The sequence below is a fragment of the Numida meleagris genome, chromosome Z, assembly GCF_002078875.1.
Source record: "Numida meleagris isolate 19003 breed g44 Domestic line chromosome Z, NumMel1.0, whole genome shotgun sequence".
Taxonomy (NCBI): domain Eukaryota; kingdom Metazoa; phylum Chordata; class Aves; order Galliformes; family Numididae; genus Numida; species Numida meleagris.
The window spans coordinates 48,904,214-48,921,073 of NC_034438.1; the positions used below are offsets into that span (position 1 = coordinate 48,904,214).

Here is a 16,860-nt window from a genome sequence, read left to right on the forward strand (position 1 = left end):
GGCTCCAGGGCCTCAGTGTCTTTCTTGCAGAGAGGTGCACAAAACTGAACACAGTACTCGAGGTGCAGCCACACCAGTGCTGAGTACAGAGGGACAATTACTTCCCTACTCCTGCTGGCAACACTATTTCTGGTACAAGCCAGGATGCCATTGGCCTTCTTGGCCACCTGGGCACACTGCTGGCTCATGTTCAGCCAAGCATTGAGCAGCACCTCCAAGTCCATTTCCTCTACACAATCTTCCAGCCACTCTGCCCGAAGCCTGTAGCATTGCCTGGGGTTGTTGGGGCCAAAGTGCAGGACTTGGCACTTGGTCTTGTTGAACCTCATCCCATTGGCTTCAGCCCAGAGATCCAGCCTCTCCAGATCCCTCTGTACGGCCTTGCTACCCCCAGGCAAATCGACATTTCCTGACAGGTTGGTGTCATCTGCAAACTTACTGAGGGTGCTTTCAGCGCCCTCATCCAGGTCATCAGTAAAGATATCAAGGAGGACAGATGCCAGCACTGACCCCTGGGGAATACCATTCATGACCGGTTGCCTGCTGGATTTAACTCCATTCACCACCACTCTCTGGGCTCGGCCCTCCAGCCAGCCCCTTATCCAGCAAAGAATGTACCTGCCCAAGCCATGGGCTGCCAGCTTCCCCAGGAGAATACCGTGGGAGACAGTGTCGGAGGTTTTGCCAAAGTCTAGGTAGATCACATCAACAGCATTTCCCTCATCCACCAGGCAGGACACTCAATGATAGAAGGAGACCAGGTTGGTCAAGGAGGACCTGCCCGTCACAAACCCATGCTGGCTGGGCCTGATCCCCCGGTTGTCCTGCAAATGCCACGTGATCTCCCCCAAGGCAGTCTGCTCCATAACCTTTCCTGGCACAGAGGTCAGGCTGCCTAATCAACCCATAACTAACCCCAGACCTAGCCCTAATCTTTTATTATCTGTAGCCCAATGGCTAAAAGGTCTACTGCTCCATTCCTGTATTTCCTGCATGTGTGAAAACACATACCTCTGTATGCACACCAAATCCAGCCATGAAATTAGAAACGTACTTAGTAAATTGAGCTCTTAATATTTGCCTGCTATCCCATTTCTCAATTACTACACCACCACCTTTGATTGTCATATCAGTGTCTTGAAATTGAGCATGGTCTGCATTGTAGTTTTGCTCTGGCTCAGATTTAGGACTTCATCTATGATTATAGTTGCTACATTTTAATTAATAGCCATTTATCACCTGTGTCACAAGAATGAGAGAAAAAGTGAAGTACCTTAAACCTCAATGAAAGCTTTTAAGCTAATATCTTTAACCTCTTACCTGCTTTGGGTGGAAAGTAGAGACTGGCTATACATCCATACAAATGAGGAAGAAATACAGAGAAGTGTAATATTGCAGGAAGAAGCTGCGTACTCAGTTTCTATTTATAAAACATTTGGAAAATGAGTACTGTTGATGCAGTTCTTGTCAATGTATAGAAGCAAATGCTGAGAGACAACATGAACTTTTCTGCAGTTGTGTTTCCATGCATACATGTTGACCTCCTGTCAAAACTAGGAGGTAAGACCACACCTCTCCCTCAGTTTTTCATTCTGTCTGTATTGCTCTGAAGCCAAGTTCTGTCTCTAATGCACTACATTGCTGTAGCTCAGCCGATACATGTGACTGAGTTAACCCACAATTGCTCAGATGTGCTCTGGATTTATGTATCCTTTTGGAACAATACCTAACATATGCAACCTTGTTAATTAATCCAGAGAGATGACATTCTTGGTCTAACTATTGTCAACTACCGTCTGAATGACCTGAAACTTCTTTTCTCTGGCCTTGACAAACATACTCCCTGCTTATATCCATTCAGGATGTTTCTGAAAAGCCCATTTTCCAAGTCTCTCACCTATTATCATAACACAATTGTTTAAATCTTCCACCATTCCCTTTTCATTTTCAAATCAATCATATGCTTATTTTCTTCTACCTCTATGTCTTTCCTCTGTATTTGAATGACAATCAGTAAAATGGAGTCTGGTCTTTACTGCTTATATATTTATGATGCAATTATATGTATTCAACACTACACGTACAATTGCAAATGCACCAGCATTACAAATGTTCATGTACAGTTTTTTAAAAACAATCATTCCAAGAAGATATATTATTCTAGATTTTTTTTTAAAGTTGGGAGTAGGTAATTGTTTGCCATCGAAATACAAAGTGTAAATTCTCTAGTAAACCAAAACAAGTGTAAAAGATGGCATGTTTACTTCATGTCAGAAGTTCGGGTTATTATGAAAAGGCCCAGTCATCTTCACAGCTAAAGAACTATTTCATCACAGCATTGGTGACAAAAGTGTATTGCCTGAGAAGGAAGGAGTCAAAACACATAATCCCTGTAAAAGGGGAGAAAGTAAGGCAGCATGAATTCAAGCAAATATAACTTGAGTGAACAAAGTCTGGGAAGACTTACACACGGGAGCAAGCTATAAACCAGACATGTTTCTCTTAATTCATAATTAAAAGTTGGGCTCATGGAAGATTTGAGAGGTTATAGGATTTTTTGTGTATTTCTGTATTAGTCCAACATGTGCCAAATGTCCCCCAGAGCTGCCTTCCAACCTTTGTAATTCTATTCTGTCACCTACAGATGGAAGAAAAAGCATTGTATTGTTATGAGACTTTGTTTGTGAGTGATTTGGATCATCTCATGGCAACCAAAAGGGAACCATGCATGGTACTAAGTGGACTGCGTCACAGATTGGTAGAAAGTCATGAATTGTGGAAATTCAGCCTGAGAGTAGGACATTTGTGTATGCATTACACACACACTTAAAAGCGTTAGCAGCACAGGCTGCAACACTATACAGAACAGTCATTACAAGGCTGAAAAGCCCTTGTCTTTTCCATCCTTTAATAATGTTCCACGTTCTTTAAGAGAGATTTGACTGCTGTGTGTTGTGTAGAGCAGAAATAAAACATTTTTGTACTCACTTTTCAGAACGAGTCTACTTATTAAGTAAAAATAAATGAGTGGGAAACATGACATTTCTAACATACATAGTACATTATCTTTTGTCTATTGTTTCAAGAGAGAAAAAGCAGAAATTCACTTAGTCTTATGCCTACATTAAAATCCTAATCCTCCTCTTCGGATATTACTTGTCTGCTATGGATATGATTATTAAGAAATTGATGAATATTTATAAACAAGTAAACAGCCAGCAAAAGTGAACTAAGCGAAGTGCTAAAGCATATATCATTCATGTCATTCTTGATGTGGTTTTAATAATACATCCTTCTTGTATTATATCATTGGATTTTAAATGCTTATTAGGCTATATGAAAGTAATATAATCAATCTATCCACATTTTCATGTTTTATTAAAAATGCATTTTAATTTTCTAGGGAAGCTGAGGAGGAGTAAATGACTCCAGACAAGAACATGAGATATTTTTGCTAATTTTTTCCATACTTTTTAACCCTCAGATATGTTGCTATTATCCATGGGTAGGAGTAGGCCAAAATATAAGCTATTTCTAGATATGATTATGTACAGTCTTTCTTCCAAAGTTAAAAATACATTTTTCTAGAAGCATACTTTGGCATTTCAATCAGCCTCACTGGCCTTATTTTTTTAACTGTGTGAACATCTTAAAATGTTTCATCTTGGCAGAAGGCTTTAGGGGAAAAATAATAAAGAGGAATTGAGGGAAAACAGAGAAAAATAAAGTGAAAATAAAGAAGAAATAAAGCAATATTTTGGTACTCAAAATATGGAGAACTGTAGGCAGAGGAGAGAATACAGATAAAGCCATGTAAGGGATAGGTTATTCATAACTGATCTTTTGAATAGTGAGGTTGGAGATACAGTATATTTTCTTTATCTTTGTGTCATTTTGGTTGGCTGGTTATTGTATGTGCTCTGAAGCAGTTGTGGATAATCTACATTAGCAGAAATGTCATTTTGACTGCAGAGCTGCCAAATAATGAAGAACAAATGAGAGAGATATTAAAGAATGTTTGAAAGAAGAAGGACATTTTTTAATATATATTAAAATAATAAATCTTTTTTTTCTTTTTCTTTTTTTCTTTTTTTTGTCTCTAAGAAAACAAGATATGCTTTCATATGTTTCAGTGACATGAATCAATCCAGTCTCAATAGCATGATCCACTAGTCTAACTTCTGATATTTTCAGTATTTCACTTTTCAATGTATTTATCAGTTTCTTTTACTTGTGGACTAGTATGCGTACAATTAGTATTGGACTCCCTTCTGATTTTACTAATGATGAAGCTTTTTGATAGGATTTTTTGTGACTTCTTTTAGGCAGACAAGGAAAGTGAACAAAGTTACACAGGTCTTATAATGCCAACTGTCTGAAATGCAGCATCGTGAGAATTTCACAATGATCTTCACAAAACATACAGTATAACTTACTTTTTAATGTTTCATCTGTCGACCAGACTATATCAAAGCAGAGGAAAAATGCACACTCTGTATTGCTATGATTTCGTTAATTTTCCCTGCATATCAAGAATGTAGTCCTAATCTGATCAACAAATGAATTTAAGACAGGAGCTTTAGAATCAAAAGAAAACAAATTTGCCTAGGAAGCCACAATTACTTTTTTCAACGTTAAATATTAGATGCTACCGAACTTATTTTCTTCTTCTCTGTTTCTCATGATTTTAAGTTGTTTCACTGAATCATAGAATTCACTCCCTCAGAATATATTTTCTATCTACAATGGAATGTCACATTTTCTACAATAAAGTAACAATTTACCAAGTGAAATATTTGCTATTAATCTCTAAAACATAAATGACAATATGTTTTAACTCCCCTGAAAAAATATTTATTTCTGAGGGAAAACTAATGGCCTCATGAATCATTTGGGAATCAAGAGAAGGATTCAGATCACAGATGAAGGAAAGTTGACCATAGAAGAATTTAGTCAAATAAATATTTTCAAAGGTCACAATATTTTTGCACTGAGAATTGTGTGGGAATAACTTCAGTTGTGAGAATTCTAATATATTCTGAACTTAGTCTATTCCAACAAATAGTGTTTGGAAAAATACACAGAGCTTCTCATCTAATGGGTCATTACTCAGAATAAACTGACTCAAGAAGTATTAATTCTGTCCACTCAACATCTGTACATAAGGGGTGGCATAACATGGCTTGAGAGCAGTCTACTATAAACTCTTGAGTCTAGAGAACATTCCAAGTATTTAAAATGGAAAAAAAATATATATATATTAAAATGCATTACAGCTTTAAGCTTGTGCAACACAAAAAATAAAAATAAAAACAAAACAAAACAAAAAAAACCTTTTGATTCATTGATTTGAATACTAGACTGGCAAATCTAAGTAACACCAGCACGGAAATAGCTTTAGAAATACCTACATGATTGGTCAGTAGCCTCAATCAACAATCTCTGAGACAAATATTGAGTATTAGAACCAAATGTTTCTTTAATAATGAAGAGTAAAATGAAAAGAGATTCAGTTAACAGATTCCTCAGTTTAAAACATAAAAGCAATTTCCTACTTATAGTCATGTTTATTTTTATAGTGCATGATAATAAATTTAAGAAAGCTTGTCAGAAACATGAAAATCAAACACATGCTGAGTGCAAACTGACATTAAGATTTTTATCCCTTTGGACTGAGTAAGTGTTGGCTTCAGAGGTTCTGGATTTTATTGAGAGGTAGGCATTGAGCTTCCCCTAGTATCAGTAAGCTTTGTCAAATTGTGGACTAGATTCCTGATCAAGCTTCATGAAATAAACAGGCAAAGGCATTTTATTAAAACTAACTGGCAGAGATGAACAGTTCACCAAAACTAGCTAAAGCCCAGCTCTCTCTCTACTCACTGGACAATAAAACTGACTTGAGAGTACCTTAAGAGGGTACTTTGAAAGGATGAACTTTCTGTTATTTTCATCTCTTTTCTTTGACTCTGCAGGAAGCATAGGGGGAAACCTCTGCTAGGATAAAGTACCTCCTTTTGAACATTCTCCAAATCTAGCTTGCAATGGAAAACCTGTTTCATTGCTGAATACCATTTATTGGTCATATAAAATAAATACATCTGACTCTCTCTTTTCCAGTATACAGTAATATACATAAGTAAATAATCATTCACCAATGAATAACTAATCTGCCAATGGAAAACAAAGCCTTTCTCAGCAGCAGTCTTCTCTCTTTGAGTAATATGTTTGCTTTGACTAAATCATCATTAGCACCAACAAATTAGTTCTTTGATTAGTGTTACTTTGCAATTTAAAACCAAGTGACTAATTTATCTATCTAGTAAAGAGAGAAATGTTGGCCTAAAAGGATATAGGAAAAGGGTATTTTAATTTGGCTGTAATTTTAGGTACTTAGCTACTTTTGCTGAGAAATCTCTCCAGTAAATTTAAGAATGACAGAAATGGGATCAGTTTATCGCTCACAAAGAATCCACTTCATATTGAAACTATCCTGCCAAATGAAATAACTTATGTAGGATTGTAAGAAAGCACCAGAAATTGTGATATTGATATAGCTGTTTGAAAATGACCACAGTCCTGCTTTGCCAAGCCTCACAGTCCTGCTAAGAGACAAGTCTAATGAAACTTACTTGAAAGAGTGTGTCAATTAGTACAATTCCTTCCATCTGGGGATCCACACCATTTCTGCAGTACAAGTCCTGTGCAACAGTAAGACATTCCGTAAGAACTCTCCTGATATGCTTACCAGATTTGACAAAAAAATTAAATATCTACAAATTTATGCTGTACTACATGTTTTCAGTGTGCCATGGACAGATTTTTTAAGTTTGTGGGAAGCTGATAGCTCTTACCTGGAACAACAATGCTGAGAACTGCTGAAAATCCTCCTTTTTCATTTGAGTACTTCATAAAGAGCTCTTAATTACCTGAGCACTATTGAGATCAATAGTGCTAGCTGCAGCAATTGTTACTTCAGTCATGATGATTATGCAAAATGATGAGGTAAGGTCTGTAGTGAGAGGAAATTTATTTTATTAAAACAACGGGTGCAATGAGGGGAAAGAAAGTTTTCAGGGATATCATCCTCCCAGTTTTTCTATTTATTCAATAATACAGATGCTGAAGCTTTTAGAAGGTGGCCACCTACACAGCTATGGCCAGCTTAAAAAATACGGTCTGCATATTCAGAAGAAAGGTAAATCTAGTCATGGATCCTCTAGATAGCAACTGTACATGGAAAAGTAGAAGAAATGCCAAATACTTTGTCAAAGACAACAAAAAGCTGTTATGAGTATACAACAGAACATGTTGTTATTACAGCAAGTTCAGGAGTTGGCTTTCACTCAAAGGAGACAAAGGTTTGAAAAAAGGAAGAAAACTGATTGTGATTACAATAAGCAAAAGACAAAGCAATATTACAAAAGGAGGCTTGGTGCCAGATTATATGAAACTGTCCTAACCTTATTATTACAAAATGTGATTATGTGTCATAGAGGAAAAAGAGTCCATCCTCAGTTATAGCAGATATTAATTCTGTTAAACCAGTCTTTATAACATAAGGAAAGTTCAGTGTGGTTAAGATCTCCTACTGCGTTCAGTGTCATTATCCTATATTGTACCTAAAGCTGTACCAGCAGGGATCTTAATGACAGATGAAAGCTGAGTAGCAGCAAGGCTGTTAAGAAAGAAAGAAACAAGGGCAGACTCCTATAATTTGCTTCTTAACCAAGTGAGGAAATGTATTCGGGATCTTATTTTTAAACAACTTCCAGTACTTTGCACTTTATTTACACAACTCTCCTATGTAACTTACATAACTTACACAGAGATAATCTATATTCATCAACAGACAATATTCACTGCTGCACAAGTGATCATTTCCCGTATCGATAATGGTGCAATTCCAGCTGTGAGGTGTGCTATTTTTTGTTTGTTTTTGTTGACTACAACAATAATATCTAATGAGTTTGGACAACATTTTGTAGCAACACTGGGAAACTAGAACTAGCAATAATACAAATCAATGAACTTGCACTAACTTCCAAATATTACATAATGTCTGACTGTATATGCCTTATCAGCTTAATGCCAGTTCATTTCTGACATTACAGATTGTTTATTCTAACCAAAGAGGTGGATATTATAACATTTTTATATCCCTCCAGTAAGCATATATTGAGATTTTTTTTTAATTTTGTGGAAGTCTGCTGAAAATAAATCTTCCCTGTGGCAAATTGTATTGTGACATATAATTATAGAGAGCTCAGCAATATAACTTTCACATAGATCAATACTTTTAGATTCCCAGCACAATTCTTTCTTTGTCTTTGCTGATATAAATGAAGTTTTCATGTTGAATTAGCTTCACTAGGGTAGAATGGCTCATGTCAAGATTTAGACAAAGTGGCTAAGTTTATTCAGCATGCAGAAGTCCAAAGAGTGACGGAAAAAAAATGCAGGGAGGGAAGGAGAGAATCACACAGGCAACAATGTAGTTCCATGAACCAAAACAAAAATGATTAGAGAATTCAAAAAATGTATTAAAGCGCTACAAAACATGTATTTTTGTGAGCAAAAATTTTAAGACATGCTGCCTTTTTTCAAATGCTTCTAATGAAGGTTAAGCAAGAGGTCCACTGTGCCCACTGGGCCTTTCTCTCTGCTGTCACTCCACTGTACTTGGTTCTACTTACCTGAAATTAAAGGCTAGTTTTCAATCTATAAATAAATACATAGTAAGGATGTTTTTTATTTAAAAAGAATTTCAGGAATAAATGTCATTTTTGAAAATTCAGTATAGTTTTGTCCAGTGTAACAGTGTGCTCAGTCCATGCTGAACATCATTCTGAGGTTAGAATAACTATCTGGGAGAAAAACGTGATCTCTTTGAGTTGCTTGGCTCCATAACTTTTAGCTTGGAGATGCCATTAAAATTACATTTTGTACTGACTGCTATGACAAAGCCATATCTGGGTCAGCTCAAGTTCTTTATGTTCCCAGATTTTTTTGTAATAATGGCAATATGGCAACCATGAGGTAAATGGATGATAACGTTTGGCACACATTCCTTTATTCCTTTGAAATTATTTCCATACTATCTTCAGGTTTAACAAATACCATATGACTCACTAAATCTAATACCGTTCTATGGCAATAAACCTGTTACAGTTTTACATAGTGTTAGTGTATCATGTGGGAACGTTATCTTAAATAGCTATATATTTTATTTTTATTTTTTTAATATTTCTCTTCAAGTTATTTAGTTTTACTATGGCTGGTCATCCTTTAAAAAGATATGTACTTAATAGATGTACCATATGAGCATTAATATGAATACAGAAGCTATCTCTTCATTGGAACCCCTCATATAATATTCCTCCTTCCTTCATTTGGATTATTTTAGTACTTATTTTCAACCAGCTTAATCTAAGATTAAAAGACAGAGGTATATTACGATAAAATAGCTTTTTCTCTTGAAAATTAACATGAAATTACACAGGCATGGCAAACACCGAGGAAAATCTTAATTTGAATCAAAAAAGAACTGTGTTGAAAAAAAAAGAGAAAAAATTAATTGCAACATTTAATGGTCGTTTTCCTACCTTTCATTCTATCCCATGTGAGCCCACAAGGAAAAAAAAAAAGCCATTTTTCACACTCTTATTCTGCATGTGAGAACACTGCCATTAAATGTTCATGAAAGAAAAATCCAAAGGACATCTAGGCATTTTTTTTGTCTGCCGCGAGTAACCTTTTTTCACAGACAGAGTTTGGATCTTCTGAAGTCATTACTTTCTCACCACTTTTAATCACACACAACTTCATTTGCTACAATTCACATCTATTGCAGACATTACAATTATTTCAGTCCCTACACTTAATTGAAATTTGCAGCCTTTGGATCTCAAAAGTAAAAAGTAAAGAATGGCTATCTGCATAATATGCTATAAAGTACCTCAGTAAAATGAAAAGGAATGATCAGAGAATTGATCAAAAATTATTCAGTGAAATTCTAACCCTTACAATTATTTTTTCTTAATATACATGCTTCTTGTTATATAATCAGGCAGTCAAATCAATACCAAGAGATATTTTCTAAATCTCAATTTTCAACTAACTTCTTATCTGTAAATAGTCATTTGATTATCTTTCATTTCATTTAGTGTCAGGGAAATGGCCAGATTGACAGTGCTGGAAATTGTTGTCTTATATGGAGGTTGCTCTGAATGTAAGGCTTCCTATTTATTTACATGGAAAATACAACAAACATAAAGAGCACAATAACACTATTTGATACAGGAAATTCTCAGCTACAAAACACTGCTTTTAGCATAGTCACCACCATTGGCAATGCATTTTTGCCACCAATCAACAAGAGCCTGCATGCCACTCTCTTAAGAATCTGCACCAGCGGAGGTGTCCCACTGTCACTCTTGTCACTGCTGAAGCACATCACTCACTGCCTCACTGTGCCTACATCCATTGTTTGGTCTCTGTAAACTTTCAGCAAGCATCAACAAATATCAATGGGTGCATTTTTTTCTACATAGAGGAATTCACTTCCACACCTTCTTCATATGCTTTTCCATGTCAGACACCATTTTGTCAGACTGCCCCTCTGCTGTCATCTGTCACATGCAACAAAATATAATGGAATACTGGTAGGAAGGTTCAAACTCTACTGAAATACCACCACCATCCATCCGCTTCTGACATTGTGGGACAACATAATAAATAGGAGACATTACCTTCATAGCAGCCCACATATAATCCGTGGCTACTGCTGTAAAGTCATAAGTGGTTCCATGTATGAGTCTGCAACACTGGGAACACAAAGTGCCTAGGAAAAACAACAACAACAAACAAGTAAAATAATAAGAGTGATGTTATTTAATACTATATTCACAACATCCAAAGATGTTGTGGAGTAAGAGTTGGTAGTGGCAACATCCCAAGGCAAAAAAGTTCATAAGAATCATATGAGATGAAACATTTGCATGGAGGTTGGACACTGAAGAATATATGTAAAGTTGATAACTTGTATGCTGTAATTTTGAGGACAGTTTCCAGCCTATGGAGACTGCACACAGGCTCTGTGAACAATCCTGAACAATGGATTTTGTAAGTATAATTATATAGCTTTGAATCTGACGGCTAAAGATTAGCATTCTGAACTCATCTGGTTTTTGACATCATTTAGTTGAAGTTCAGCACATACCATTTAACATGTAACTGAAGATATTTTAGTCACTGACTAAGAGGTAGTTCATGCCGTATTCCAATAAAGAAAATTTGCTCTGTTCACAAATCTGCAACTCTTGATATAGATCCATTTGAAAAATAACATGGCTTCATAATAGATGATAACATCATCTTCTTCATTTTGGCAAATCTGTCACCATCTCTAAAAGATGGATTGAACTAGAAAAAACCATTCTACAGAAAAAATGATAGAAAAGTTCCATTGTTCCATCATTGCCGATGGAACTGAAGTTGCAGTACAGTGCCCCACCATAGCTTCTCATTGTAAAGTGTACATACATGGGGCCAAATGCAATCTACATGGGAGTTTACATTAGCTTTCATTAAAGAAGAAATAGTAACAGGCATACCATGATTGAATTTAATTCTTAAAACTAAACTAACAAAACAAACAGAAAAAAACTTCCTTCTCAAACCACTATTCATGTTCATACTTTAATATTTTGGGCAGATAATAATGGTTTTGAGAGACCACGAATTCTCCTGTTTGTGCACCAGATAATTGTGCTAGAGAAGAAATAACTAAACTTCATCTTGTAAGCTTATGTTCCAAGTACAAGCTAATAAATTAGCAACAGAAAACTGCAAAAGCAGTGCTACTTCTTCTTCCATTAGCCTTGAATCCCACACATTGGTGTGGGTGTGACATATCTGAACAATACTAAAGATTTTCCTGCTTTGGCTATTTGGAGCTCTCAGTTCAGGGGAACTTCAGAAATCTGCCCCAAGTGCATTTAAATGCAGCAGCTGAGGATCTACAGAACCTGTCCCCATCCTATCCAGATAAGGTATCTGGCCTACACCTGCCTAAGCGCCTTTTCCTGGGGGATAAAGGACATCTTCTCTCTAGGTGGAAATCTAAAATTGTCTATACAGATCAGGCGACTCCTTTTGCAAGAAATCACATATTGCATTTTTGTTTCACATCATGGAGAAATCTTGTAGCGTGTAAACTGGATTAATTTTGGATGAAACTAGACTACAAGATGTGCCTCTAGAGCGCTCCTTCAACTCCAGCTGCAAATAAGAATCCAGTCCACTGAATTAAATTAAATCTTCAGTGAAGTAAAAGACATAGAACTGTGTGCATTTTGCATGTCAGTTCTTCAGCAATTATTATTTCTCCCTGCAGATGATATCCTAATAGTCAGCACCATTTCTCGATATAACAATAATATTAAAGATCTAAACGTACACTCTATGTAGTTGCTGAAAAGCAGGGATAAGGCAAGAACATAGTCTCTCCCTTCTCCATGCTGCTTTCTGGCATAAAATTATTGTATCTTGACAGACAGATGAATATTTTAGTATTACTTCATTCTATCAAGAGCAAATGAGTAAAACCACTGAGACTGGCTAACAAAAGTGATATAAAAATGATAAGACGTTGGTATAAAGAAAATGGAGATATCTATCTGTTTGCATATCAGGGAAGAAAGGCTAAGATATTAATCATTTTTTGCATAAGGAAATCTTGTAAAGTATCTCACACAAATCTAGTATTATTTAATCTACTGTCTATATATGGTCTTATACTTGCCAATTATGGTTTCACAATTTGTTTAAATACAAGAGGAGATTTTACTTACTGGATCTGTTCCTATCTTTGATTGAATATTACTGCAAGAATTACTGTGAAGATATAGCTGATCAGACATAAAAGCCTAGCAATGGTGTACTTTCTTTAATTTATTGACAACTTCTTTCTCCAGATTATTTTAGGTGTAATAGAGTCCCTATATTGTGCATCTCCCAGAGGCAATGTACAGAAATCCATTTTAGGTCAAATATGTTGGAGAGAACATTGTATCACAGCCCCACAGAAGGGGATTGGAACAAGATGATCTTTAAGGTTTTCTCCAACCTACGTCAATGTACTCTATTCTATTCTGTTACTCAAGACTGAGGAAACAATAGAGTTGGGCTACCTTAGAGAAAGGATAACACTGCACACTATTTTGTATTTTATCTTTAATAATTAATACTTAACTGGCAAGGAATTTGGTACATTAATATTACCTCATAACATGCTCAAAGTGTAAGTCTATTATTGTCTCAATATAATAATATCAAAGAAAGACTAAAATATGTGACAATTGTAATTGTTCTGCAGAAAATTTTGGTCAAGTGATTTGGAATCTGCAATTTATAGAGAATCTGTTTTAATGTATAATGTGGTAAGTTATATTCCAGAGGGCAAATTGTTTGGAATCCCATGGTGCTACAACTTCAAGGCCAAATCCTGAAAGGTTTCAATTACTAATCCTCAATGTGAGTTTCAAATACGTGGCACCTTTCCAGGACCTGTCCCACGATTAATAAGCAGATCAGGAAAAAAAGAAATAAAAGTAGAGATATTTTAATTATACCCATTATACGGTAATTATACAGCCATACCCACTCCCTTATCCAAGCTCTAGGAAAACTGAATTTCATTCTTAATGTGTATGTATGTGTACACATATATTTAACAGATTTGACTGGAGTGTCTTTATCTGAAATGCTTTGTTTTAGGAAAGATGAAACACTTTACAGAGACATAACTGTTTTAAAGATGTTTATATTGAATTGTTTCTGGTGGCTAGCAACTGTAGTGAGATAACAGACAGATATTGCTACAGTTTGAGAGGAGAAAATTTAATATACATCATTTTAATATCCATTGTGAATTTTTAATGTGTAAGAAAATACACAACTGTATTTCCACCTTTTACATGTATCTAATTTTAATATGCTTTAAATATGACTGCATCCATAGAAGATAAACAGGCCAATTACCTACCAAGAAGATTATCACTGAATTTTTGGAGAGCTTCATTCTTCACTTCAGCATGCAAAATGCAAGTTTTTTGCTTGTAAAGGGATCAAAGCAAACTTCAAATTTTAAAACTTCATATCCATATCATTCCAAATTTACTTCTGGACAATGTTGAACATTTGCCCAACAAACTTCTAATTTGACCAGTCTACCATATTTAGACCAAAAGCTCTCTCTCATCAATTTTTATTACCATGAATTTGAGGGTTGTTAGTTATAAAATTTGGGATTATGTCTCGCTGTATATATCCATGTAAATGCAAAGAGATTCTACCAATTTACTTGAGTGTAAGAAAATAGTCAGAAAGAAGAATTTCCTTTTAAATTATATGATCTGACCTATTTTATTGACTTAATGAGTCATAATTTTGAAATAATTTCTTTCTAATAATACAGTTGTGATATCTTTACACTTAAACACATCTAAATATTTTTTAAAGCTTTAAAGAGTAAACTGTACAAGAATAATTTATCAAAAATACAGGCATGTCTATTATAGAAGACAGTTATTTAATCATGGAATCATCAGACTCATAGAAAGGCTTGTGTTGGAATGGAGACTAAAGACCATCTCGTTCCAACACCCCTGCCATGGGCAGGTTTGCCACCCACAAGATCAGGCAAGAAACAAGGAAAGCCTTTGCCAAAAATCTGCAATTTTGCCACACACACACACACAAAAAAGTGTAACGAGCATAGTAACAGAATAAGAAATAAAGTAATGCTACATTAATTACATTATTACAGTGTATGTATATTAAAATGCAATGAATGTTTTCATCATTAATTATATTGTTGTGTTTTTAACAACAAATGTGAGCTCCTGAGTCAAACTGCTACTATGTGAGACTGTTTTGAAAGTTTGTACTATTACTTCACGCGCATTTTCCATGACCAAAAATTTCTTAATGTAATCGTTCCATGTGATAGTGAAATCTTGATATGTTTTACAGAACTCAACTTGTTTAAATTTCCTTTCTTGATTCTTCCCACGGGATAAAATAGCTATAAACTACATAATACTATTAAACGACTTGGGAAGGATATCAGGGCCTTAAAGAGTGCAGAATTTGCTGAGGCTATATCTATACTATGAAATGAAAACACAAGAGCTTCTCTGACATAAAACCCAGCCACACTTCAGTAAATGGCATGTACAAGAAGACCATTCCCAGAAGGCTATGTAGACAAGGCAGCGTCAGCCAGTTCTCCTCCTCCCATGTGGCACAGCTTTTTGCCTCTGCATCAGCAGGCTTTACTTTTGCAAACACCTCTGTCTTCCTTTATGCCACGCCTCAAGGCACATAATACAACTTTCAGTTACTTCCTATACAGACATAATTTCTGTTGGTTGCCAAAACAAAAGCAAAAACAAAACACAGGAAATAACTGTTATCTCCTTACTGTTATCTCCTTGTCTCCTTGGGCTATGAAACCACATACAGCCTTGGAGAAGACACAGAGACAAGGGCTATGTAAAATGTCCTTACCATGCTCCTAGGTCTCAGGAAAAAAAAAAAAAAAAAAAAGATTTATAAAGATTTATTAAGATTTATTTATTAAGGAGTGTAGATACATTGTAAGGCCTTTGGACAGCCGGTGTAAACTGATCAGTGTAACATGTCCCAGGTCAGCTAGCTGCACTTGGCGCATAGGACTGTGAACAGGACAAAATACTAAACCTCAGCCCTGTAAGTCAGCAATATCCAAAATGGCTGATGAGGAAGGTGCTGAAAAATACTGTTAGTCTTCATGAGTAAGATTTGACTAAACTGATAGAATACATTGATATCTAGTAAGTTCTCGTGGTTTAACCTGGGAGGTGGCTGAGCACCACATAGTCATTGGCTCACTTCCCCACTTCACAGGGGAACTGGGGAGAGAATCAGGAAAAAAAAAATACTAGAACTCATGGGTTGAGATAAAACTATTTCCCGTGAAAGAGAAAAGGAAAAGGATAATAGTTATGACAAATGCATATATATATGACAAATATATATATATGAATGTATATAAGAAGTGGTACACATGCAATTGTTCACCACACCCTGACCAATCCCCAGCTAGCCCACCAAGCAGTGGAAGAGATAGATGAACTCCTACCCTTTTCAAAACTCCTTCCACCTGATGTCATACGGTATGGAATATCCCTTTGGCCAGATTAAGTCAGCTGTCCTGTTTTCTCCCAGCTCCTCAGACAATTCACAGGGAACGGCCTTGGCTCTGTACAACACTGCTTAGCAGAGACTATAAACATTGGTGTGTTATCCACGTAGACTTTCTCCTAGAGCCAAAACATGCCATCATACCAGACACTCTGAAGAAAACAATTCTGTCCCAGTTGACACTAAGACAATTCTCAAAGCCCTGAGTATTTCTCTAGGAAAAGAAATAATAGGATACTGCAACAGTAAAGGACATAGAAAAAGCACTATTTCCAGTCTGCAAATTTATCATGCCTTTCAGAAACTATCCAATACTTCCAAGCTCTGAAAGTTAATTAAAACAACATAAATCAAAACACTGCATTAATCCACTGCAGTATCCAACACTGATTGAAAAGAATGTTTCTGATCTGAGCTTTCTGTTGAAAAGCCCCAGCGTTCTTTCATGTTTCTCCATATCTACATTTTTATAAGTAGCAAAAAAAGAAATTGACGCAGAGTGACAACAGGACTACTTTTTTGCTTTTTTGTCTTCCAATCCTTTTTTTTTTTTTTTTTACCATTTATATTGCACTGGCTAAAATAATCATAAGTATCTAAACTAAATATATTGTT

The 16,860-nt window shown here is 35.7% G+C and overlaps 1 long non-coding RNA gene across 1 annotated transcript in view; it reads right to left on the reverse strand.

The window, feature by feature from the left end:
- The window catches only part of LOC110390351, a 47,485-nt gene extending 36,643 nt beyond the window's left edge, over positions 1 to 10,842 (reverse strand). Inside the window, exons 1-3 of the long non-coding RNA XR_002433713.1 lie at positions 10,749 to 10,842; positions 6,852 to 7,009; positions 6,630 to 6,698 (exon numbers count right to left, since the gene is read on the reverse strand). This is a non-coding gene — a long non-coding RNA (uncharacterized LOC110390351). The remainder of the gene's footprint in view (positions 1 to 6,629; positions 6,699 to 6,851; positions 7,010 to 10,748) is intronic.